This window comes from Pipistrellus kuhlii, unplaced genomic scaffold (assembly GCF_014108245.1).
Source record: "Pipistrellus kuhlii isolate mPipKuh1 unplaced genomic scaffold, mPipKuh1.p scaffold_m20_p_3, whole genome shotgun sequence".
NCBI classification, from domain to species: domain Eukaryota; kingdom Metazoa; phylum Chordata; class Mammalia; order Chiroptera; family Vespertilionidae; genus Pipistrellus; species Pipistrellus kuhlii.
Genome location: NW_023425529.1, coordinates 81,171,867 through 81,196,271, shown reverse-complemented (window position 1 = coordinate 81,196,271; position 24,405 = coordinate 81,171,867). Strand labels below are relative to the sequence as shown.

At 44.6% G+C, this 24,405-nt stretch overlaps 1 pseudogene; it reads right to left on the bottom strand.

Moving 5' to 3' along the window:
* Positions 1-14,365, bottom strand: part of LOC118729556 — a 44,200-nt pseudogene extending 29,835 nt beyond the window's left edge.
* Positions 14,366-24,405: the final 10,040 nt, after the last annotated feature.

The following is a 24,405-nucleotide window of genomic DNA, read 5'->3' as shown; positions in this document are numbered from 1 at the left end:
GGGCAGAAGAAAGCCTGGAGTACATGACAGGGTAAGCATTTGGGGTTACTAAAAAGATAAGTCAGGTGAATCCCTCCACCTCCTTAGGGCAGGCAGTAGGCAACAGATATTGGTTGGATGCTTGGTTAGAGAGACAGAACAGTGCCATGAGAACTCAGAATATAGATGTTCATTTTATACTCCCTAATGTAGCACTTTACCAACAACAGGCACCTTCCCTCACTTACATTGGATAGGCCAAAGTAAAACCTGCCCCACAGTACATCCACTCTTTCCCTCTGTTGACCAGATTAATATGGACTTTATGGTACAAAAATAAGTATGTACCCAGAATTCACCAAAAATGTGTGGAAAACCAATACTGTGAAAAGAGGTACTGATTACAGTAAGCAAAAGTTCACACCCAAGGAAATTTTAATAGTGTAAAAAAACAGGATTTTTCTGGAGCTTTTGCAATAAGTACAGGTTTCAGATTTGTAAAAAATCTGCCAGAGATCTTAGAAACTTAAAATGTTCTCTCCTGCCCTAACCGGTTTGGCTTAGTGGATAGAGCATCAGCCTGTGGACTTACGGGTCCCAGGTTCGATTCCAGTCAAGGGCATGTACCTTGGTTGCGAGCACATACCCAATAGGAGTGTGCAGGAGGCAGCTGATTGATGTTTCTCTCTCATCAATATTTCCGGCTCTCTATCCCTCTCCCTTTATCTCTGTAAAAAATTAATAAAAGATATATATTTTTATAAATGTTCTTTCCTGCCCCCTCCCCCTGCCTAAATATTAAAACCAACAAAAGGATTGGACCTACAGTGGACATGATTGAAGAATAAATTCATGAACTAGAAGATGAAACTGAAGAAATCTTTTAAGTATATGATCTAAAAGATCATGCAATGGAAATATGGAAAGAAAAGTTGGGACTGGAGAACATATTCAGATATTCCAGCATCTGTCTACACTAAGTTTCAGAAGATAGAATGGATGAAATTAAGAGAAGAAAATTTAAAAAAAAGAACACCAGAAAATTTGCAAGAAGATAGACAAGAAACAGCATAAGACAAAAATCCCAAGATTAAATAAGATAACCAAGTGAGAAATAGGATGAAAAAGACCTACAACTAGATACATCACAATAATAAAATAAAACTGCTTAAGAGAAAGAAAAGGAAAGAAAAAAATTTCTAGAGAAAGGGAAAAAGAAAAAAGATGATCTAAAAAAGAAGAGAGTGATAACAGATCTCTCACAGCAATAATAGATACAAAAAGGCAGTGGAACTGTATTCACAATACTGTGGTATTGGGGAAGATATTGATCCTGAAATTGTATGCCCAGTTAAACTGTCACTCAAGTGTGAAGGTGAAAAAGTCATTTTGGACATTCTTGATTCCAAGAGTTTACTATTCACCGCTTCACTTAAAAAAAAAAAAAAAAAAAAAAAAAAAAAAAAGCGTTACCCATAGAGAAGATCTTTTCATCTTGTGCTTCCCTGTGGGTTTGCTGTATTAAAATGTGCAATGGGCATGGCATGTTGATAATCTCTCACCCCTCCTCCAACACCTTTGTCTCTGAAGCCTAAAGAGTTTTGGCTATCTGGCTGGGGTTTCTACCACCCTAGCAAATGTTTGCAATCTCTTAATTCTCAAATCCATCCCATGAGTGCTCAGAAAGGATGAGGCTGGGAAAATTGTCTGACTCCTGAGACTGATGCTCTGGATTACAGTAATCACACCTCTTGTCTTCTGATTAGAAGCAGTACAATGGCAGGCCTAGATGGATCAGAACATCAGTCATATGCCCAGCTGAGCAGAGGGAAACATGGCCTGGCCTTTGGGAATTCTGCCCAGTGGCCTGGCACTTTGGGACAGGGGAAAGACTGGTTAGGAAGAGGCCCGACAGCTTGGGAAGGAAGGAAACAAAAATGTTATAGGAGGCTATAGGTACCAAAAGTCTGGGAAATCCACAAAGTGCTGCTTTAGGAAACCTCCTGGTAGGGGTCAGAGTCTGAGCTGGGGTACAACAGGTTCTGGCTGGGAAGTGGTATGGATCTTTTGTCAGGGTAGGATTTGGAAGCTTTCCTAAAAATCCATATATTATTGAAGAAATTCCCCCCACCTCCCTCAATTTCTATTCTTTGCATAATCATGTTTGAGAAAAGCATGAGGGACTAATATTCCCAGCCCAAGTTTGTGTCCTCCTGGTAGCTTCTCCTGTGGAGGTTGGGCCTAGCACTGTGTGGAGCAGAGCACTTCTTGATCTTCCCTTCACCTAGATGGACCTTCATCACATGGTTCCCCCAGCTCTCTAAATCAGAGAGAGGCTAGAAATCACCCAAGCAGAATGACTGTCTTCAGAAAACCCCCAGCACCTTGGCTAATATTTTTTAGGCCTTTTATTGTAATTTCATAGACTGTGCAATCTAGTAAAGGACTCTTTTAAAAATACATAATTAAATTTATTTCAGAGAGCAAGGGAGAGGGAGGGAGGGATATAAACATCAGGTGTAAGAGACAATCATTGATCAGCTGCCTCCTGCCCACCCTCTAGTGAGGATTGAGCCTACAACCGGGCATGTGCCCTGACTTGGAAGTAAACCATGACCTCCTGGTTCATGGATCTATACTCAACCATTGAGCCACACTGGCCAGGCAAGTAGGGGACCCTTTAAGCTATGTGTCCTATCCCCTGATTCTATTTCCTCTTATTAGTGTTCTCTTCACTTAAAAAAATACCCACAAGAGGCAGCCACTGTAACAGTCTTGGGAAGGCTTTCCTGAATTTTACTTGCTCTTGGCCAAGGAAGGTGAAGTTGCTCCCCTGTAGATCCTCTGATCTTGGGGAAAGAATAGTCTGATAATTTTCCCCACCCTCCAAAAAGCATTGAATGCACATGGCCTGATGCCCTTTGTAGCCAGGAATAAAAAGGCCTCTTGGTTCTTGAACCTGCTGTACAGAGTTTTTATATGGTACACATTAGAGTCAAGTTCAACCCTTAGATTTTCTCAGTCATGCTTCAGGCACTATATACCCATTTAAAAGCATCTGAGAAGAATTAGGGAAAACTATGGCAGAGAGAGGGTAGGAAGTATAAAGGGGAAAGTGATAGAGGAACAACAGTTGTCTATGGCTGCCTTGCAAATTGTTACTGGGAAGTACTAGTCCATAGATGCATTTCAGCAGCATGTTCATTCCATGTGCAAGAATAATGGAAGAACTCTGGCCAGGATATTTCTTTATAAGTTCCCAGCTAGAGAGACTTTTCTGCAAATCTGGCCTGAATGCAATATTTTAAAACAGATTTCTACTAGCAGATCACGAACATTTGAGCTTCTCAAGAGGAGGAGGAAGAGGTAGTATTTAAAGCTTTTTTTTTTTTTTAATAGTAAAACAATTTTGAAGATATGTAAGTTGGGTATTCTTAAAGATAGGTAGGGTTGGGTACCTAAGCTCTCAGAGCACAAGCTTCCCCAATACATTTTGCTCCTCTTCCTAGTTTGTTCCTAGAGTTGGAGGTAATAGCTCTGAATGCCAACCACAGGGTTCACAATAATAGAAAGAAAGAGTTGAAAGTAACCCATGAATTCAGCTTGTTCATTCTCTTCACATTACAGAGGAAATGAAACACGAAGGACTGTAGGACAAGGGCTGACCAGAGTCACCCCCATTTCTCAGGAGTCTCTGTCTTGACACTCACTCTCCTCTTTCCCTCACCCTGGTCTTTAGCAACTCATGACAGAGCTGGAGCTAGGATTTGCATCTCCTGATTCCAGTTCAGTGTTTCCTGCCCTTAGAACTCCATGCTTTCTCTGCAACCTGTAGGTAGGGCACAACTTAGCAGTAAGCAGAATGAAATACCAGTGTAACATGATTTTAAAGAGTGCAGGGTGAACTTCCCACCTCCAAATCTTGCTCCCACCAGCTTGCCACTGATGCTTGACCTTCCACCATTAGAGATTCATTCTTTTGTAATTTGGAGGTGAAGTAGGCTTCCAAAGTATCCTTTCAAGATGCGAGTACCTCTGGGAAGGCTGCTGACAGCTGATAGCAGATAAACTGCAAGAACTATTTCTGCAAGAAAGTTGATAGCCAGTGGTGGTGGTGGTTTGCAGGAGAAGCCAAGGCAGAGAGATTTTGGAACTCATTGAAAAAGGAAGATAGAGTTGAGAGTGGGTTCACCCTAATGTGGACATCCTGTAAATGCTACACTACCTGTCTTTCTAAATAAGACAGAACATGACCCAGCCATATTGGCAAAAATTCCCTTTATAAGGCATGAGCAAATGTTTCAGACTCCAAAGGGAAAGACGGGCTGCCCACACCCTGCCACCAGAGGCTGTCCCCCCAATGCTTCTATGTATAGACATTGAGACTTGGTGGTGTCAGGTCTCCTCAACTCCCCAAGGCTTCATTTACATGAATTGACCTGCCTGGGGCACTTTTGTCTTTGGATGAGGAAGGGAGGACTTGGTCTTAGTTTCTGAGTGGAAGACAGGAAAGGAGACAATACCAGAGGGGATGGTGGGTTATCTACATCCTACACTGACACTGGGCTTTGTGCCCTTACAGAGGACTGGAAGGATTAGGATCAGAAATGGAAAGGAGGGTTTCTCCAAGAGGCTTGATGAAACTCAGAGCACTAGGAGTGGGCTTATTTGTTAAATATCTGGCAGTTGCTGGGTGTCCCTGGCATAACCATCAGCATCCTCATGAGGGACATTGTCAGCATGGACAATGTAAGTTCCTGAAAGCAACCTCAAGGTTATTGGACATTGACTGAGGGGAGCCAAAGATGAAAAAGAAGACTCAACGTGAGTGCATAGAATGTGGTCCTACAAGGTCTCCTAGACAGCCTGGGGGGCTTTTATAGAAGAAGAGGCTATAAAGGATTGTCTGTCATAAGAAGGGCTGAAAAGAGAAACTTTGGGCAATTGTTATTTAGCATGACACAGGCTAGAGTGGCCCGAGTGGAGCCCTTGGCCCTGCTTAGAGAAAGTCCAGTAGTTCACTGATGCAGTCTCTCTTCTTCTTCTTCTTCTTCTTCTTCTTCTTCTTCTTCTTCTTCTTCTTCTACTCCTTCTTCTTCTTCTTTTTTTTTTTTTAATATATTTTATTGATTTTTTTACAGAGAGGAAGGGAGAGGGATAGTTACAAACATTGATGAGAGAGAAACATTGATCAGCTGCCTCTTGCACAACCCCTACTGGGGATGTGCCCGAAACCAGGGTACATGCCCTTGACCAGAATCAAACCTGGGCCCTTTCAGTCCACAGGCCAATGCTCCATCCACTAAGCCAAACCGGTTTCAGTGCAGTTTCCCTTTTTACCCCCCCAAACTTCAGCTGTGGTTCTACAGGACTGGAGAGTTTGCTCCAAACTCAGTCTGGGAGGTAAGAAGCAAGAACAGTTTCAGGGATCCCATTCTCTAATTGGTAGAAAGAGGAGAGAAACCCAATAAAATGGTTTTAACTAACTTGAGATAAAGTGATGCACAAGGAAGAGGACAAGATTTGTTCAGAGCCTCCCTGTTGGAAGCCATGCCTTGAACCTTCCAGTGCCTGGTTTACGGGTTGAGCGGAAAAGACACAGATGAAAATCTGCTTGAAAAAGAAAAGCCAACTCTGAGGCTGGGAAACTCAGGGCATACATGCAAAGTTGTTCTGATATCACTGTCCCCCTCTTCCTCCACCATCTACTGCCAAATTGCGGCATCTTTCCCTCCTACCTGTATGTAATCCTACACTTGCCCAGCATGTGTAGGTCCTGATGTTATGTGGCAGCTTTGGCCACAGCATAAACTGAGTTTTCCAGAAGTTAAAAAAAATGTCAATGTCTTCCATACCTGCATATATAGTATGCAACCCAGAGTGACACTACTTGGAACAGTTACTAAACAGATGTGACAGAAAGAGCTGCAGCATAATACAGGGTGACAGGTGCCATTTAGATGGCTAGCCTGTCTAGAGCCATTGCCAGGCTGACAGTTACTTCAGCCTCTGGAAGGGGATGCACTCCTACACATGTAGTTGTGCCTGACAGTCTAAAGTAACAGCTGATGCAGTTTTGCTGAGCTAAGTGGGTCACATCCAGCCTTATGCCGCATGCTATTGTGCCCATTTATTGAGGCCTATGATGAGCCTGGTTCTGGGGTAAGCACTTTATAGCAACCATGAACAATACTTTTACCAGACCAAACTCATTCCACAGATAAGAAATTTTGAACTCAGAGAAATTAAGTCTTAAGTCACAGAGTTAAAATATCAGGCTGTGGATTTTAAATCAGGTCAGTGCCTTCTGAGGTCTGTGCTCCTTCCACTGGTGGAGTGGGGAGGCCTGGGCCTCAACCCCTTACTAGGGTGCGACTTGAATTTTTTAATCTCCCTGAGCCGCCCTTTCATCACCTATATGACGAGGAGAGCAATGCAGCTAACCCTTGGGGTTGGTGTGAGGATTCAGTGGGGCAATGTGTATAATGCAGTTAGCATATTGCCTGACCTGAAAAAGGCACATAGCCTGTAGTCACCATTTGAGGTCACCATGCTTGCTGTCCCTCTGAGACTCTAGGAGAGAACAACTGTACCCACAGGAGACACTTTGCCAGCAGCATTTCCATCCCAGGAGAGGAAAACCCTTTCCTCTGGAAACCACAGCTGCATTTTAATTAAATGGATACCTGGATGGTCCAAGAAATCAAAGCCAGCCACTCTTCTCTTGCTGTGTGGTTTTAAAATGTCACCTAACATTCACATAGTTTTTTTTCTGTGGAATAACTTGAATAATCCCTGAGTGTGAGAGGTGTGCTGTGATGATAGTGGACTTCTGCTTCCCTGAGGTGAATAAGCCAAAGAGTGGACTGCCCTTGGTAAAAAGGGGCTCTGGCTGGCTACTCTAGCTACCCAGACCATCATCCATAGCTACCATTGTGTCTGCAGGATGACAGTACATTAATTTGAATATGTTTGAAACCAAGAATCATTAGACAGGTAGAAATTCTACTTATGAGTATCTAGATACATAAACTGAGTCAAAGAGAAATGATTTTTGGATAACCTGCTGATCTACACTATTCATGCTTTGACACGGATCCTTGAGAACAGATGGGGTTATGTTGACTATAGCACAGTAGTCTGTGTGATCCAGAAATCCAGTGGTCCCTCCATTGCAGCTCTATCCCTGATAAGCAATAGGGGAATCTAATAGTGACTATTTGTAATGGCTGCTGGGGTATTGCCTTTGAGACTGCAGAAGTCAAACAGCACTCTTTAAAAAAGAGAATTCCTCTGGAAAGTCTTAACCACAGCCCAGTGCAGGTGTAGATGTTATAATCAACTCTACGTGCAGGCCTCCTTTGTGAATCTCTGACCTGAAACTTTCCATTCCATCACTCCTACGAGTGGGAGGGACATTCTACTCTCCTGCCTTCATTTTGGCCATTGGTGTTGAATTTCGGTGTGAGATGCATGTGACCAGCTTTTGTTGTGATTGGGTGAATTCACGCCATGCATAAAATGACAAAGCAGAGAGGGTGGGCATGTAGGGCTTGTCTTATGCAAACCCATTATTTTAATAAAGAGGTAATGGGCCCAGAGAGGTAGAGTAACTTTCTCAAGGCCACCCTGCTGTTTAATGGCAGGGTTGGGACTGGGGCACAAGCCCGCTGACCCCTGCAGTGATGCTCTTTCCCCACACCACACTACATGTCTATCTTATGCGGATAGACATGGTCTTCTATGAAGAGATGTTGGGAAGAAAACTCAGTTTTATTAAAACACTGTTTCTCCCAAACTGTGCTAGATGTGTCATCTTCATTGGCTCATTTGATTCTAACAGTCCCTCTGCTAAAGAGAGAGGCCCATTAAGCCATTTTAAACAGCAAAACAGTGAACTTACTGGTCTGTTTGTAGGTTATAAAGCCCCTACTCCTTCTCCCAGTCTCTGCCTATGGCTCCTTCCCTCACCTCTTTCCCCCTTGGGCTTCTCTCACACTTTGAAGCACCCTCTGATAGACTCAAATGGGAGGTGTTAAATGAGAAGGTTACCTTGTGTTAAGTGGGAAAGTTTGAATACAGCAGATATTGATTTAAAAGGGAGCCAACAAGACTGTCTGCAGAGCGGGGGAGAGTGGTTTTCCAGGTGGTGGTGTTTTTATTAGGCACTATGTGCAAACAGCAGTGGCATTCCATCATCACAGAAGCACAGCCTTCTCAGAGAAAAGGCACTGAGGGTGACCCCACAGGTCTGAGTCTTTTTTGTGGTCATTACACCTGCATGACAGGTGATTGATGCCAATTTTTATCCTTATTGTTTTTTAGACCAAGAACCTCTTGGTAACATCAAATTCATGCCATGCTGCCCAGCGCTTGGAAGCAATCTGGTATCACTCCAGGGAACTATCCCATGTTTCAGCTTCTCTCATGAACCCTGTCCCAGCCATTGTAAAAGCACTTGAAGAAAACAACTTTAGAAAAAGGATTGTATCTCTTATATCATTGACCTGACTCCTCAGGTGCCTGATCCAGGGCTTAAATGTTGTTTTTATTTTTTCTTAGTAGGTATTTTTGCACTTGACATTACAAGAGAGAAGAAAAAAGGTTGGATTTGTGCCAAGGGTTCAAGCTACAGTCTGAGAAATCAAATTTTGGTATGGATATGACAATATACACTGAGTGGCCAGTTTATTATGATTTCTGAACACATAATAATCTGGCCACTCAATATATATATATATTAGAGGCCCAGTGCATGATTTTGTGTATGAGTGGGATCTGGTCAGCCTGGCCAGGGGGAGGGGACATGGGCGGTTGGCTGGCCTGCCTGCTGGTTAAACTCCTGGTCAAGGGGACAATTTGCATATTAGCCTTTTATTATATAGGATATACACTGAGTGGCCAGAATATTATGCTCTCAGAGATCATAATAATCTGGCCACTCAGTGTGTATGTGGAAGAACATTTATTGCAATATTGATTAGAATGAGAGGAAACTAGGCATGATATGAAAGTCCATCAGTAGAGTCCTGATTTTAAAAAATCTGGTTTATTCACACAGTGAGACATCAAATAGCTTCTGAAAAATAATAACTTGGATTTACATGTAATGATTTGAAAAGAAATTCAGCTGGATAATGTATACAGTATGATTCCACTTTTACACAACATATGCTAAGAGCACATGCTCATAGGTATATGCACACATTTGTATGAGCAAAAAAATGGAGGATACACAGCAAAATGTTAATGTTACCCTAGAGGGGTACAGTTTTAAATTTGAGAAAATCTAACAAAGCTTAAATTAAAATAACAAAGCCTCTGGGAAGAGAAGAGATCAGGATAGTTAAATGGTCCAGAAAGGAAGCAGATGGAACCAAGAGCAGCTTTGTTTAACCATCTCAGCTCATTGTGCATTTTCAGGCTGGGCCAACCCTGAATCACCAGAAGCCAGTCCCGAACTAGGGCAGATCACAATGTGTTATGCCCCTTGTGACCTCAGTGCATAATCAGGGGGCAAGGCTGCAAAACTATTTATTTATGAAAGTTTTGGAAGTGCACAAGAACTTTAATATCTTGATAAAGACTATGTCCCCAGCCTTACTTGATTGGAGGCTACTTTACTTCTTGTCCAGGAACTACAGCCCCCAGAGTCTCCCTATCCACACCAATACGTACTTTTCATAGAGCCTACCTGACTATAAGCCATTGATTATAGCTACATTTAACCTATAAGAATTAATCCATATTATGTCTTTTCAGTTTTTACTCTAGAACACCCAGCACAGTGCTTGTTTCATAGTAGTTGCTAATTGAAGAAAATGTGTATTGAATTATTGCACCAGACAGACAGAATTGATTTTTTAGCTGACTTTGAGGGGTTCAGGTGAGATTTTCTAAAAAAAAAAAAAAGCAATCCTTTAATGAAAGATTTGAAAAGGAGGAAATGATAAAGAATGCAACCAAGAGGTAAAAACTAATTTCTGTTGTGACAGCTTTTAACAAATATTTTAGTGTCTTTAGGGCTGTTATTATTCCCCCTTCTCCAAAAAAGTTTGGGGTTCCATCACAAGTCATTGAGAAAATGTTTAAATGTCTTTTGGGTTCTTCTCAGAATCTGTGAGAGAAAGGTAGGTAAAAATAGTCTAATATTCAGCTTTTTAGGGGCATAAAACACCAACGATAAAGCTGTTAATACAGAATTATTAACAAAATGCCTCCGGACGTGCTAGAAAAAAAAATACTCAAACAATATCATATCCAGCACAACTCACCAAAGTGAGTTGATTCAACATTATCAGAGCAAGGAAGAAATAACATTATGGTTTTAATGGCCAAGAAAAACAAAACAAAACAAAAATTACTTTGCAGACATTGGTGGTACTCTTGCAAGTTGTTCTTTAGAACATGGTTTAAGAAATAACTAAGTCTTTGGTTAGAAAACATTAAGACTGTGGAGGCTTGGGAAGACCCAAGATGGTGACTTAAGTAAACACCTAAACTGGGGCCATGCACAACCATTTCAAAACTACAATTAAAAGACAAAACGTCTATCACCCAGAGACACGTGAGAGCTGGCTGAGTGGAAGTTCTACAACTAGATGGAAAAAAAAATGAGCATTCAGTGCACAAATGCTGAAAAGCTGAGGTACAGGGGTGCACATGATTTAGGCTGGCAGGGATCCTGGCTGGCAGTGGGCATTGCTTTCTTCAACCCTAAGGGGAGACGCATGAGACCCAAACTCCTACGGGGAGACACTGGACTGTCTGCCATCGGGTCAGAAAGTTAGGGTGGCTTGCTTGCAGAGTTTCATGAGGAGTAATTATTTGCTGCGCTGGGGCATGAGATGTGGGGACACAGTCAGAGGCCCAGGACAGCTGGCTGCTAGCCATTACTGTTAGCCACGCCCTAGTCTAGTGATGTCCTGAGACCCTGCCCCACACAACCTACAAACTCACCCGAGCTCCAAACAGCGGCTTTTGCATATGAATGGCTTTCACAATCACCGCTTAACCTAGCAAATTTGTATACCAGTTCAGACAGCTCTATAATCTACAAATCCCAAGCAGGGAGAAGAGGACTGTAGCTCCTGAAGGGTGACCTCAGACAGTAGCTGACCTGCACCCCATTGGAGATCCACAAGCCATTGTACCTAGTGGACAGTGTGAGACACAGATTTCAACTCCTCACATCTGTGACACATTCAAGAGGTATACTCAGTGAGCACCAAAGCCCCACTGAAACAAGTTCTGCACCATAAGTGTGTCTCCAGAACAGCAGTTCTTCCTTTATAAACACAGCGGGATCCCTCAGCCAATTGGCCTGGAGGACAATTCCTCCCAGTGTACCAATAGCAATCAAGACTTAACTACACCAAGATTTTGCACTCAGCCCACAAAGGGGTGTACCAAGACCATTCACCTCAAGTGATTGGGGAGGCTAAGCTACTGGCCCTTATAGGTTACCTACCACACAAAGCTGCTCCATCAACACAGGGAAGCAGCCAAAATGCAGAGGCACAGAAACATGTCACAAATGAAAGAAATGGAGGAAAGCAAACTACAGGACAACATAGAGTTCAAAACCACATTTATAAGGTTATCAAGTATCTTCTAAAAACTTGATGAGAGCTTTAAGGACCTTAATGAGAATGGGGGAAAGAAAAAAAAAAAAAAAAGGAAAAAGACCAGTCAGAAATTAAGCATACACTGAAAGATTATACAGAAACTCAACTGAACATACACCAAGAATAAAACCAAAGATCTGAAATATGAGGAAACAAAAACACTCAACCAGAAAAACAAAAAGAAAAAAGAATCCAAAAATCTGAAGATAATGTAAGGAGCCTCTGGGACAACTTCAAGCCAAGCGTACCAACATCAGAATTTTTGGGGTGCCAGAAGAAGAGAGAAATTAAAATACTGAAAACCTATTAGAAGAAATAATGACAGAAAACTTTCCCCACCTGGTGAAAGAAATAGACTTACAAGTTCAGGAAGCACACAGAACCCCAAAGAAGAAGAATCCAAAGAGGACCACACCAAGACACATAATTATTAAAATGCCAAAAGCAAAAGACAAAGAAAGAATATTAAAAGCAGCAAGAGAAAAATGGTTAGTTACCTACAAGGGAGCACCCATACAATTGTCAGCTGATTTCTCAACAGAAACTATGCAGGCCAGAAGAGAGTGGCAAGAAATATTCAAAGTGATGAATAGCAAGAACCTACAACCAAGATTACTCTACCCAGCAAAGCTATCATTCAGAATTGATGGTCAGATAAAGAGCTTCACAGACAAGAAAAAGCTAAAGGAGTTCATCACCACCAAACCAGGATTACATGAAATGCTGAAGGATATTCTTGAAGAAGAAGAAGAAGAAGAAGAAGAAGAAGAAGAAGAAGAAGAAGAAGAAGAAGAAGAAGAAGAAGAAGAAGGAGGAGGAGGAGGAGAAGAAGGTAAAGATAAAAATTATGAACAACAAAAGACATCAAATACATACCTATCAACAAGTGAATCTAGAAATTAAGTGAATAAAAAGTTTTAAGAACAGAATGGACTGGTGAATATAATGGAATCAGGGACATAGCAAGGGAGTGAACTGACAATTCTCAAGAGGAAGGGGGTCTGAGGGGTGTGGGAAAAGATTGGACAAATGTCTTATACTTATAGATGAAGACATGGTGAGGGGTAAGGACATGGAGCGGGGTGGGGAATTAGGTGGAGGGGAGATATAGGTGGGGGAGAGGAACACCTATAATAATCTGAGCAATAAAGATTTATTAAAAAAAAAAAAAAAAAAAAAAAAAAAAAAGACTGTGAAGGCTTTTGCACGGATGTGGGGCTCCAAGGAAGTATTGGTTGGCTCCTACTATACCTAGTCTTCACCTTCTGGAGGGCTCAAAGATGGACAATTATGCAGTCACAGCATGGGACAGGTGGACCCCTTAGAGGCTTTGCTCAACTTTCTAGGGTTTGTAGCAATAGCTATGCCAAATTGTCTAACTGACCCTTCTAGTGACAGGAATCTCACTTTTTCTGTGGCATCTCATAAATTTGGATAACTTTTCCAATTACAGCCCTCCCCAAGAGTCTCATTCCAACCTTTGCATGCTGGCTCAACCATCAGCACAACTTTACTCAAGGTATTTGTGGCTTTCAAAAACCTTTGTATTTGAGATGGACCTTTTTATAATTGGGTATGCTTATAGTTTTGGGGACCCTTTCTATAACTTAAGGATCTTCTTTCTCTGTTGGTATTTTTATCTTCTCAAAATATATTTATCTGATTGTCATAACCATAAATGCCCATTAAGATCACTCTGGGACCTAAAAAAATTCCTGGTGTCGAGGACCCATTAAATCATACTCCTTGGATGTGGAACTAAAGCACTGGTGTTTTGAAAGCTGTTCAGATGATTTGGCTATGTAGTCAAGGTTGAGAACCATTGCTTTGCTTCCAGAAACTGGTTAACCTCTTGAAAGTCATACTTTGGAATAAGGCATCTTAGATTCGAACCTGGACTCTACCACTTGGCAATTCTCTGATTTCTGTGTCCTCATCTGCTATGCAGTGATAAGAACAGTACCTACTGCAATGACTTTTTTTTCTCTCTTTTTTTCTAAGCTATGTACTCAGTAAAGATAGTCACATGATTCATTAATGATTGATTAATTTGCTCACTTCCTCTTATATCCAAGTCTGGAAGTGGTTAAAATACATAAGTGCTCTTAGGATTCTTTCATTATTAGGTTGCTTGACTCACACCTAAAAGCCAATCACCAAGCAAGCAAGTCACAATTTGATTATATGTGCTTAGGAAAACAGTCCAAGAAATGTAGATCTTGAAGTATTTTCTTGTTGTGAGGTTCCTGTGCTTGATTCCTCTTGAACTTGATGTGTTTCTCAGATGACAGGCTGTGGATGCAGACATGATGCTACATCAATTTGCCCGTTGGGTGGATTCTTAGACAGAATCCTGGAAATAAAGAGAGATTCAGTTGATGCATCTTCGCCTTCATTTCAGCTGTATCCTTATGGATTGTCTTAAGCTCATCTAGAACTGAATCAAGCTTCTCATCAAGAGCTTTCAACCCATATTTGTTCCCTTGCACGCCTTTGAGTGTATCCACTAGTTGTAACAACACGCTCTTGATATCGCATCCTTACTCCATGGCTTGAACTTGAGCAGCCTCCATAAAGACTCTGACTTGACTGGCCATTTTCTCCAGTGCATCCTGGCTCAGATTCAAAGATACTGATGCTGCTGCCATCTTGGTAACCTCCATGGATTGAGGAGCTGATATGGCCCGCTTCCTCTTGATGCTCATCTCGATGACTTCCTGAGCAGTTGCCGTCTCTTCCTCTCGACCCTCTTGAATCATTCTTGTTGCCTTCCTTCTTGCACTGGTTTTGGTCCTTGGAGCTTGACCTGACATTCTAAGTCTCCTTCCTCCAGTTTGTCCCTGCAATGATTGTTGAAAGACTGCTTGAGAGCACAGTAAAACTAGAAGAGTCTCTACGGTGTAATAAGTGCTCTAGAAGTTTGTCAGAACCTAGGACAGGGCCTAGCAAATGTTAACACAATATCTGTTCTATTACCATAAGCCAAGCATTGTTCTAGCACTTCACAGGTACTATACAATATGTTTTATTGTGTTGATTTAGTGTAAGAAAAGTGACACAGCAAAATATTCTTTGAGAACTCTTTACTTAGTAGAACTTATTGTCCCAGACTGCCCATTTAACTCATGTCCTGTTGAATTCTCTATACCTTGCCATCTCATATTTCTTCTTGCTCCCCATGAAAATCCCTTTCAAAGTTCTACAAAAGTCCTGTACATTTCAAGACATTCAAGGTGACTAAATTAAGCACTTCTCAATGATCAGATCCATATCTTTTGTTGCCTCTTGCCAAACCCAGTGCCTACTGATGAGCTAGGCTTGCCTTTCTTCGAAGAATGACTAAATTAATTAACCTAATATACTTATGCAAGAGAGACAAAGAAGACTGAATTCTTATGAATGGTGGAGATGGTAAGAAAATACAACAAAATACCTACTATGTGTTAAGCATGTCTCATGCATCACACAATTTTTAAAACCCTAGAAAGATGGGTTTTTAGGTAACCTTTTGCTGTGTAACAACACACCACCCCAAAATGTGTCATAAAGTAACAATTATTTTGCTTGTGAATTTGTAATTAAATGGAAGCATAGCAGAGACAACTCCTCTCTGCTCTAAAATGTCTCAACAGAGGACTGGAAGATCCTCTTCCAAGACAGTTCACTTGGCCCTGGATGGCACGGTTCAGTGGTAGGCCTTGGTTCATGCACTAAAGGGTTTGATTCCTGGTCAGGGGTCTGTGCCTGGGTTGCAGGTTGGATTCCTAGCATGGTACGGTTGGGGTGTGTGCAGGAGATAGTCAATGGATGTGTTTCTATCACATTGGTGGGTGTTTCTCTCCCTCTCCTTTACCTTTACCTGGCTCCCATATTCCCTTATTCCTTCCCTCCCTCCCTCATTCCTTCTATTCTCTCTCTCTCTCTCTCAAAAAAAAAAAAAATATCTTCGGGAGAGGATTAACAACAAAAAAGACAGCTCCCTTGTCCTCCAGCCATGATGGAACCACTTCACTGGCTCACTCTGGGTTGAATGGGTTGGAATAGAAAATTCTTGCCATGAGAATACTGCTCTCCATCCCAGCCTCTCCATTCCCCACTCCAAGGGGAGCAGTGTCTTTGCTTGGGGAGAAGCCAAGCAAAGCAAAAGATTTCAACAGAGAACAGAGGAAACACACCCACTGGGGTTCTCATAGCAACATAATCATGCACAGGCAGCAGCCTATTTTGGTGGGAGCTTGTCTCAGCTCCCTTCCTTCCCAGTTAGTCACAGAATGGCAGGCAGAGGCAGTGTGGGGTGGGGTCAGAGGAAAGGACTGAAGTCAGAAGGCTGGAGAGCTGCTCTCAGAAATCCCCATAGCTGGCTGAAGGATCAGGAACAAATGACCTTATTTATAAAATGAGAGGTTTGGGCTAAAGAGCTGTGAGGATACTTTCCTTTCTGGTTTTCCTTTTCCTTTCCTTTTTTTTTTTTTTAATATATTTTATTGATTTTGTACAGAGAGGAAGGGAGAGAGATAGAGAGCTAGAAATGCCGATGAGAGAGAAACATCGACCAGCTGCCTCTTGCACACCCCCTGATTCATGCCAACCAAGGTACATGCCCTTGACCGGAATCGAACCCGGGACCTTTCAGTCCCCAAGCCGACGCTCTATCCATTGAGCCAAACCGGTTTCGGCTTTCTGGTTTTCCTTGATTGGGCAAGTACTGAGACTCTCCTGGTAGGGGATCAGCTGTCTCTGAGAAAGATGCCTAAAAAAAATGGAGTTCATTCTTTAGATTTAAAGTCATTAGGTTTCACCTTATTTATCCTCCTACCACTTTCTGCAAGTTGGCGGGATGTGAAAGGGAAGGAGAATGACCAGGTGTTGCCAAATCCTCTGCTCACTCACACTCCCAACACTAATACAGGTCTGTGGTGTGAGACAGAAAAAGGTTAAGGAGATTAAGTTCTTTTTTTTTTCTTTCTTTCTTCTAATTTATTTATTCCTTTCTACACACACACACACACACACACACATTCCGGCTTCTTTTCCCATTCTCTTTTCACTTCTCTTATTATCCATCCCTTCCTCTCCCTCCTTCACTTATTGCAATGTGTTCTCTCTTTTCCTTAGAACCAGGTGATGAAGGCATCCTTAGATTCTGGCCCATTTCAATGGATTCTGGGGTTAGTTGAGGACAATCAAGTTCACATTTCCTGGCTGCCAAAGGTGATGTTCAAAAACAGATAGGACATGCACGGAGGACTGATCTTCCCATGTAAGTACAGGGATGAAGAGAGGAGAATCAGGATGCTCAGGGAGCATCTTTGAGGTCCCTGTTCATGACTTGTGGGCTGAAAGCTTGAAAGTGCAGCGGTCTTTGAAAGAGCCAGCTTGAGTGGCCTGCTGTAATGGGAGAGAGAGTAGGGTTCTTCCCCGCGCCTTATTGTGATTCCCACCAGTCCACAAATGGCCAGTAAGAAGGGAGGGGGAAAAGCTCTCAAAGTAAAGACAGGAATGCATTGTATAAAAATTCACACCCCCTGCTGCCGCCCAAACTCCCTTTAAAAAGGATCAAGAGAATCCTAATGGGTATATGACACCCTCCCTCTCTCCATAAAAAGGACTTCAAAATCTGGTGACAAGGGGGGAGGGGTGAAGAGAGAGAAGAGAGATGGGTTTGTGGGGGTGGAGTGGAAGTCAGGGAGAATTAGGTTAGGGGGAGCAGGACATCAGGCTCTTCCATTTGACTTTCTTCCACCCTCCTTCCCCAGCCACCTCTGGCTGAACCTTCGCCCCACCCTCTCACCCTGAGGGAAGCTTGGAGCCCCAAGCGCCCTAGGGAGGGAGACTGGGAGAAAAGGGGAGACCATGACACCATACTTAGTCTTAGAGTTGAAAGAGTTAAGGACCCTCCTTCCTCCAGACACCTTCCCCGTTTGCTCCGTAAACCCTTCCCCAAGGAGGGATCCAGGGATTGGCAGAGGATTGGGAGAGTTGGGGTGGGGCAAGGTAACCGTGGCCCAATCTTGCCCAGAGCTTGTCCTCTGTGGGAGGACGCACAAGCTGGTCTAAGAACCTGAAAGAGTCCTGCTTCGGCGCCTGCTTTCTCCGAGCTCCCCGCGTGGCCCTGCAGCATCCGCGCAGCCCTTGCCCCCGTGCAAGCTGTCCGCAGCGCCGCCACGGAGCGGAGGCGGTCCAGAGACCCTCGCAGCCGGCGGAGGGGGCGGGCTGGGGGCGTTGGGGGCTCTCAGTCCGCGCCTAGCCTGCTCCACCGAACCTCCTTCCCCGCCCCCACTCACCCGGCTCAGCCCCTAGGAAAGACGTGCAGGAAACGTGTTGCTTCGCCCGTCGGATCCACAGAAGTTGAGAGGAGTTGGTGGCTGCCTCGGGCTGGCGGACTTTGCGAGCAGCCGGGAGAGCTCCGCCGCCGCCACCGCCACCGCGGAGCCTTTGGGGCTGCCTCCCTCCTCCCCAGCCGCAGCGCGGGCGGAGAGGGGAGGGGAGGGGGTCGGGTGCGCAAGAAGAACTTGAAACTGTGCGAAGGAATCCCAAGCAGATGAGAAGGGAGGAAATAAAACAAAGTGGAGACTAAGGAAAGACTCCACTCCACTGTGCTTGATTGTATCTGCTGACGCTCTGGCAGAGGGGTTGGGTTGGGCTTTATTTTATTTTAATTTTTATTCCTCCCCATTCTCTCGCTTTCTCTCTCTCTCTCTCATTTAAAGCTACACTAGCTCTCTCTTTCTCTACTATCTGTGTATCACCAAACCCTTGCTGGCTCTTATGGGCATGAAACACTCCTCCCGCTGCCTGCTCCTAAGGAGGAAAATGGTGGAGAACGCTGCCCTGCCGAGAACGCCGCCGAGGTAAGGAGGCTAGCGGCCGGGCGCCCCCCGACCCCTGCTGGCTGCCCACCCAACCGCTGCTGCTGTCGCTGCTGCTGCTGCCGCGGCCGCTCAACACTTAGAGCCAAACTTTCTCCAGTTCCATCCGTCAGCCATGTGTGTGTGTGTGTGTGTGTGTGTGTGTGTGTGCGCGCGCGCGCGCGTGTGTTGGGGTGGGGGGAGAGCCAGTGCATGTCTCAGGTCCCCCTCCTTTTGAAAATGCGCTCACCCCATTTTTCTCTCCTAAACACCCGCTGCTTGCTTCTCTTTTTCCCAAGTCCCAATTCCTGGACAGCTGCGCTCCCCTGCCTTCTCCCCTGCTCCGTTAGGGCTTCCGAGTTTCGGCTTTGTGCAGAGCTGGGACGGATAATCCTGGGGCCAGGTCTGCTCCCTGCAGTGCCTTGACCATCTACAGCGCTGCCTCAGCTTTACCCTTCAAGCTCCAGTCCCTGAGCTACCGGTCCCCGCAGCACCGCGGGGACCTCCCAGCCGTAGGGGACAAAAGCTGGGCTGGCAGTGGGACTTGGGCACCCCCAACAGACCACCCGGCCCAGTTTGGGGCCATGGCTGAAATCCTCATACTATCTTAGAGCCTTCTCTGGGGCCCTAAACCCAGGGAGGGAGCGCGGGCGCGACCACCTTCAGTACCAGCGACAGCGCCCGCTCCTGCCGCAGCGGAGCCCGCACCACGGTGACAGCGGCTGCGGTAGTGGAAGTTAGTGGTAGTGGTGGTGTTGGCGGTGGTGGTTGCGCGCCCCCCGGGCTGCAGCGTCAAATGGGTCTGCAGCCATTCATCCCGCAGCAGCTTTTGAATGTCGCTCTAGCTCCTCAAATTGCGCTCATGCCCCCGCCTTTGGATGCCCGATAGCTGCCCTTTCTCTACTCTTGAGTTGGCCCTGAGCCCTACTGGGTTTTGCGTCCCAATACTGGCCGCTGTGTTCTCTGGCCTCGCACTGACCCTTGCTATCCTTACAACTGGATTAGTCCGTAAATTCTGGGCACTTGTAGTCACGAAGGGGATCAGCGTGGGCAGTCCCCTTACCTTCCTGGAGAGCGGTGAGCGGAGGTGGGGGCTGAGTGGGGTAAGTGTGTGATCATTCCTTACTCGATGGCAAGAGAAAGGCAGGGAGTGAACTCTCCAGGCTCTATTAATAGCCGGCTGTCTGGTGGGGCTGCCATACAGTTTACATATGGTTACCCATATGCAGCGTGGGGCAGGGATGAAGGTGTGGCGCGGGGATTGTCCCTCTATCTTTCTGGGATGCAAAAAAAGGTGCAGAGACCCTTCCCCAGAGGTCTGAAGTGCAGCTAACCCCTGCCCCCACAGCGAGGGCAGAAACGCTTTTAACAATTCCATTTTCTAAGAGACTAGAAACAGCATGCATCTGGCAACTGTCGATTTAGAAACAAACACGCTCTGGGGCTTGAAAACAGTGGGGTATTCAGTAGCTAACGCCCTCTCCTTGAGTTAGGGCAAAGCCAAGAGTGCGATCCCCAGGACGCTTGCTCTCCCCCACCCCTCCCCACCAGAGAGCAGACATTGAGAATGATGTGTAGTGCAAGGCTCTTAGCCTCGCTCTCCTCTCTCGAATCACCCACCCGCGGAAAAGGTTTCTAAAAATAGCTCGGAGTCAAGGCTGCGGGTCTGAGAAGTGTTGGACTAGCAGCACGTAGTAGTCCGTGCTGCCAGGTGGCTGGAGAGCTGAAAGCAAGAAACAACCCCCTGGCGCCCCCCACCCCCACCTTGTCCCTCTCAGTTCCTAAAAAAAGTTCTTTAGAGTCTGTAGCTCCCGCACCGGCTGTTGGCAGACCCATGCTGAGTTCCTCAGTGTGCAGGAGCCTCTGCTGAGCTCCCCACCTCAGCCAGGGTTAAAGGCGTCCTTCGCAGGCATAGCAACACGAGCCAGGCTATTTTTACTGCTTCCTCCGAGGTTCTGCGCTCCCCCTTCTCAGCAGTTGCACATGCCAGCTCTGCTCAAAGCATCAATGAAAATAGCAGTAGAGGCTCTGAGCTCCTGTTGGGAGGGAGGGTGGGGAGGAGAAACCAAAAAACAAAAACGTTGCACAGAGTGGCAGTGGGTGGGACAGACCGAAGGGGGCTGCTTAAAGGGGAATGAGTCTGGGGTTCAGTTGTTGAGGAGGAGAGGAATTCAGACCTACTTGATGTTCAAACATGCCCAATGAAGCCATCCAGGGAATGTGACAATCACTTGTGTTTATTTGTCTCCCCCACCCCCACCCCAGGAAATGGCTGTTTGTGGAATAAGCCAGGACTAGAGCAATACTTCTAAAATGGGGAATTGTAGGTTTGCCTGCATGTCTGGTGCGAGAGAGAGGCAAGGATGCCTCTGTGGTGTTTCTGTGTCTGTGCTGCTCTGATGGTGGTAGTGGTTCTTGTTCTTAACTGGACATGTCTTTGTGAACATGGACTCGTATTAGGAACAATTAGGTACCCCAGCACTAAAGATGGAGACCACCAGGCCCCTGCTCTCCAGATCTTCAGTGTGGATAGTGGTGCAAGATCTTCAGATAATTCTGTATCACCTTTTCCTGCCCTTTGGTGGTGTTGTTTGCAAGCACCTTATCTCCCTTCATCCTCACAATAATCCTGTGAGATAAGCAAAGGTTAGTATTTTTTGTCCCCACTCTACAGTTGAGGAAGCTGAGGCTGAGAGGTCCAGTGATTTCTGAAAGTCACCTGGCAGGCCAAACCAGTCTTGGAATACAGTTTGACCCCACTTCTGATTCTTTGCCCTTTGCCCTACATTCTTACTCCAAAAAGATGCCATGTGTGAATGGGAGTGAGGAAGTGAGGATTACTTTGGAAGGCAGAGATGAAATATTGGAGGTAGACAAAGATGATGGGAGGAGTTCTTTTTAAAAGAATTTTTGTTGTGGTGGTTAATCCTCACTTGAGGATATTTTTTCCACTTATTTTTAGAGAGAGTAGAAAGGAGGGAGGGAGGGAGAGAGAGAAATCGACATGAGAAATACATTGACCTGAAAGAGACACATCAATTGGTTGCCTCTGGAATGTGCCTCCACCAGAGCAGGGGATTAAAACTACAAGCCATCCTCACCTCTACCCCAACTAAGGCATTGACTGGGAATCAGTGCATGGGCAATGCTCCAACCACTGAACAACACCAGCCAGGCCCAAGGTATTCCTTCACAAGGTAAAGATAGGGAAAGACATTCTAATTATTAGGCAAGGAGAAAGTGAAGAATAAGACTACTTATATTGTGAGCCAAACCTCTCTTAACAAAGTCCGGAACTTCAGCAGTGGGGACTTCAAGAGCCCAGGTTTGGAAGGCATAGTTGGCACTGGGTGGCCCTGAGTACACTCTTTAACCACTTTGGCCTCTGTTCCTTTAACCTGAGCTGATTCCCTTTGTGGGCATAAGGAAATGTGGGGCCCCTGGCACATGTTAGTTGCATTTCTGCTTTCTCTGGCTCCCTCAAATATGCTTCCTCCTCCTCAGCTGAGGGCATCATCACATATCGGTGCCCACTCTCATCAGCCTCTTCTTTTCCCTTGTTCCCCACACATCACCAGAAACCTTCTGAAATGTCTGCAAAACCTCCTATCTGGTTCTTTTGTCCAGCCCACTCTCAGTGCTTGTGGAGGTCATCCTCGCCTCTGCCCCAACTAAGGCAGTAGCCTCTCAACTGTTGCTCCTCTTTCCTAATCCAGCCGCATTCTGACACTCACTGGCCTTCCCGAACATGTGCTCATGATTAGACATCTCTTTTAAAGTTCACTATGTGGCAGCCCCATTGCATATAGGATACAGGATAGAGCCCAGTTTTCTTAACATAGGTCCTTTAATACCTGCCCCATACAATTCTCTATATAGGCCACTTGCATCATCATCATGCCTGAATATTTTTGTGCATACTGGTCCTTCTGCCTGGGTTGCTCTCCACCACTTCTCTTTGGGGGGAAAACAAAAGTCTCCCTCAACCTTCAAGACCCAACTCAAAGGCCACTTCCCCTGGGCAGCCTTCCCAGATCTGCCACTAATCCTCTACCCCCACAGAGAGTGAGTGCTCCTTCTCATTGTTCTTGAACCCTGCCTCTCACTTTTCCTATTAAAGATCATTGGCTACTTATGTCCGTTTCTCCAGTTAGATAATGAGCTTTTAAAAATTAACCTTGTTCTGAACACTGTGCCTGACACACAGTAAATAATAAATGTTGATAAATGTCTTCTGAATTGATTCATGGAATTATGAACAAGTTCATGACTCTCCTGGATTTTTGTCACTCATACCTTTCTGGAAACTGGGCTTCCTAGCTCCCACCTCTGCTATTCTTACATTCCTGTTGATCTTTAAAACTCAAAGTGAGTAAATATCCTGGGGATCAAGGTGCTGCAAGCATGGGCACATTTTGATTGTTCATTTTTCTGTTCAATACTCAGCATTACCAACTCTTACTGTGTGGTGTTCTTCTGAATGGCAGATAAATGAATTACTAGTCACAATGCCCAATTATACACCATGGGGGATAATGGACCCTTGCAAGCAGCTGTCCTGGAGAAAGTCTGATGCATTGTTGATGGTGATGACTCTTTGATTGGGGTTTTAGCACCTCAAAAGATAGCCATAAAGAGTGATAGAACAGTTTTTAGCAGAGGAGTCATTTTGGAGATTTTCATTTGAGTGTTCTATTGCCTTACTGACTCAGGGAGAGAGAGTAGTTATGGGTTGTGGAAAATCCCACTTTAGGACAGAGGGATTAAGGATCCCAATAAGTGCTGCAGTGTGAGTTGTGGAAAAATCTGAGCTGGCCTCTGACATGGCAGATGGTGGTGGTTTTAGCTAATGGATGGCTCTCCTCAGGGAGTTCCTTTCAGCCAAAGGGTCAGGGAGTGAGGAGGAAGAGGGCCACAGGAGGTAGCCCTGCTTCTCTGAGGATGGTCTGCATCCATGTCTCTTTCTTGAAGGGGGCAGGGTGAAGAGGGAGCTAACTAACCATGTATCCTCCAGCTCCAGCTGCTTGGTTTAATCCAGCTCTGAACTTAAATGTGTTATGTTTAACATGACTGAAACTCTTGGGACTTCATAAGGTTGTTGTGATAATTAAATGAGTTAATTCATGCAAAAGGTTTAGAAGATGGTGAGTGCTCATTAACTGTTCATGATTATTATTCTGCAAGCTTTTGGAAATTTTGCCAAAAGAGTGAAAACTGGATGAACTTTCCCACTTTCTTGTTTCTCCACTGAATGATCCAGATCAATTTTTTCTTCCCTCAGCAAACACCTATTTCAATCCATAAATGTGCTCAGGAGAATTAAGAAGATACCCACATTTCTTTTTCCCTGGGAAATTTGGCTTTTCTTAGAGTCCTAAATTGGGTTTTTGCTGAAACACAGTACTCCCATCTCCAATCCAGGGGTGGTTTTCATTTCCTCCTCATTGCTAACTGTGCTGTGAAGTGATTATCGCATGAATACCAGTTGTGGAACATGCAAAAATATGTAAAAACAGCACTTGCACCTTGAGTCTACTGTGCCAACAGAAAAAAAGTGGGCAACATGACAATATGTGAATTGCCAAGGTAACTGGTAGCAGAATGATAATGTGTAAAAAGCAGACATTGTGTTGTAAATGGATTCAGTGGGAGAGCAGAGAGAGCACTGGCAGGAAGGGACCTCCAAAAGGTCACCCACCCATGCTTCTGTTGCACACTTACTTAATTCACCCAGTTGGCCACTTGATAAAAAAACTTCAGAAAAGACTATTTCCCCAAACTCCTTGTCAAGAAGTTCTTCCTTACGTCTGAGATGTCTCTTCTATTGCAATCAGAGTCAACTCTGTTCATCTTATTCTAAAATGAGACAAAAACTGACCAGTTTTCTTTGCATTTTGGGCTGTCTTAAGACTGTCACTTTTTTTTTTTTTTTTTTTTTTTACAAGTTTTTG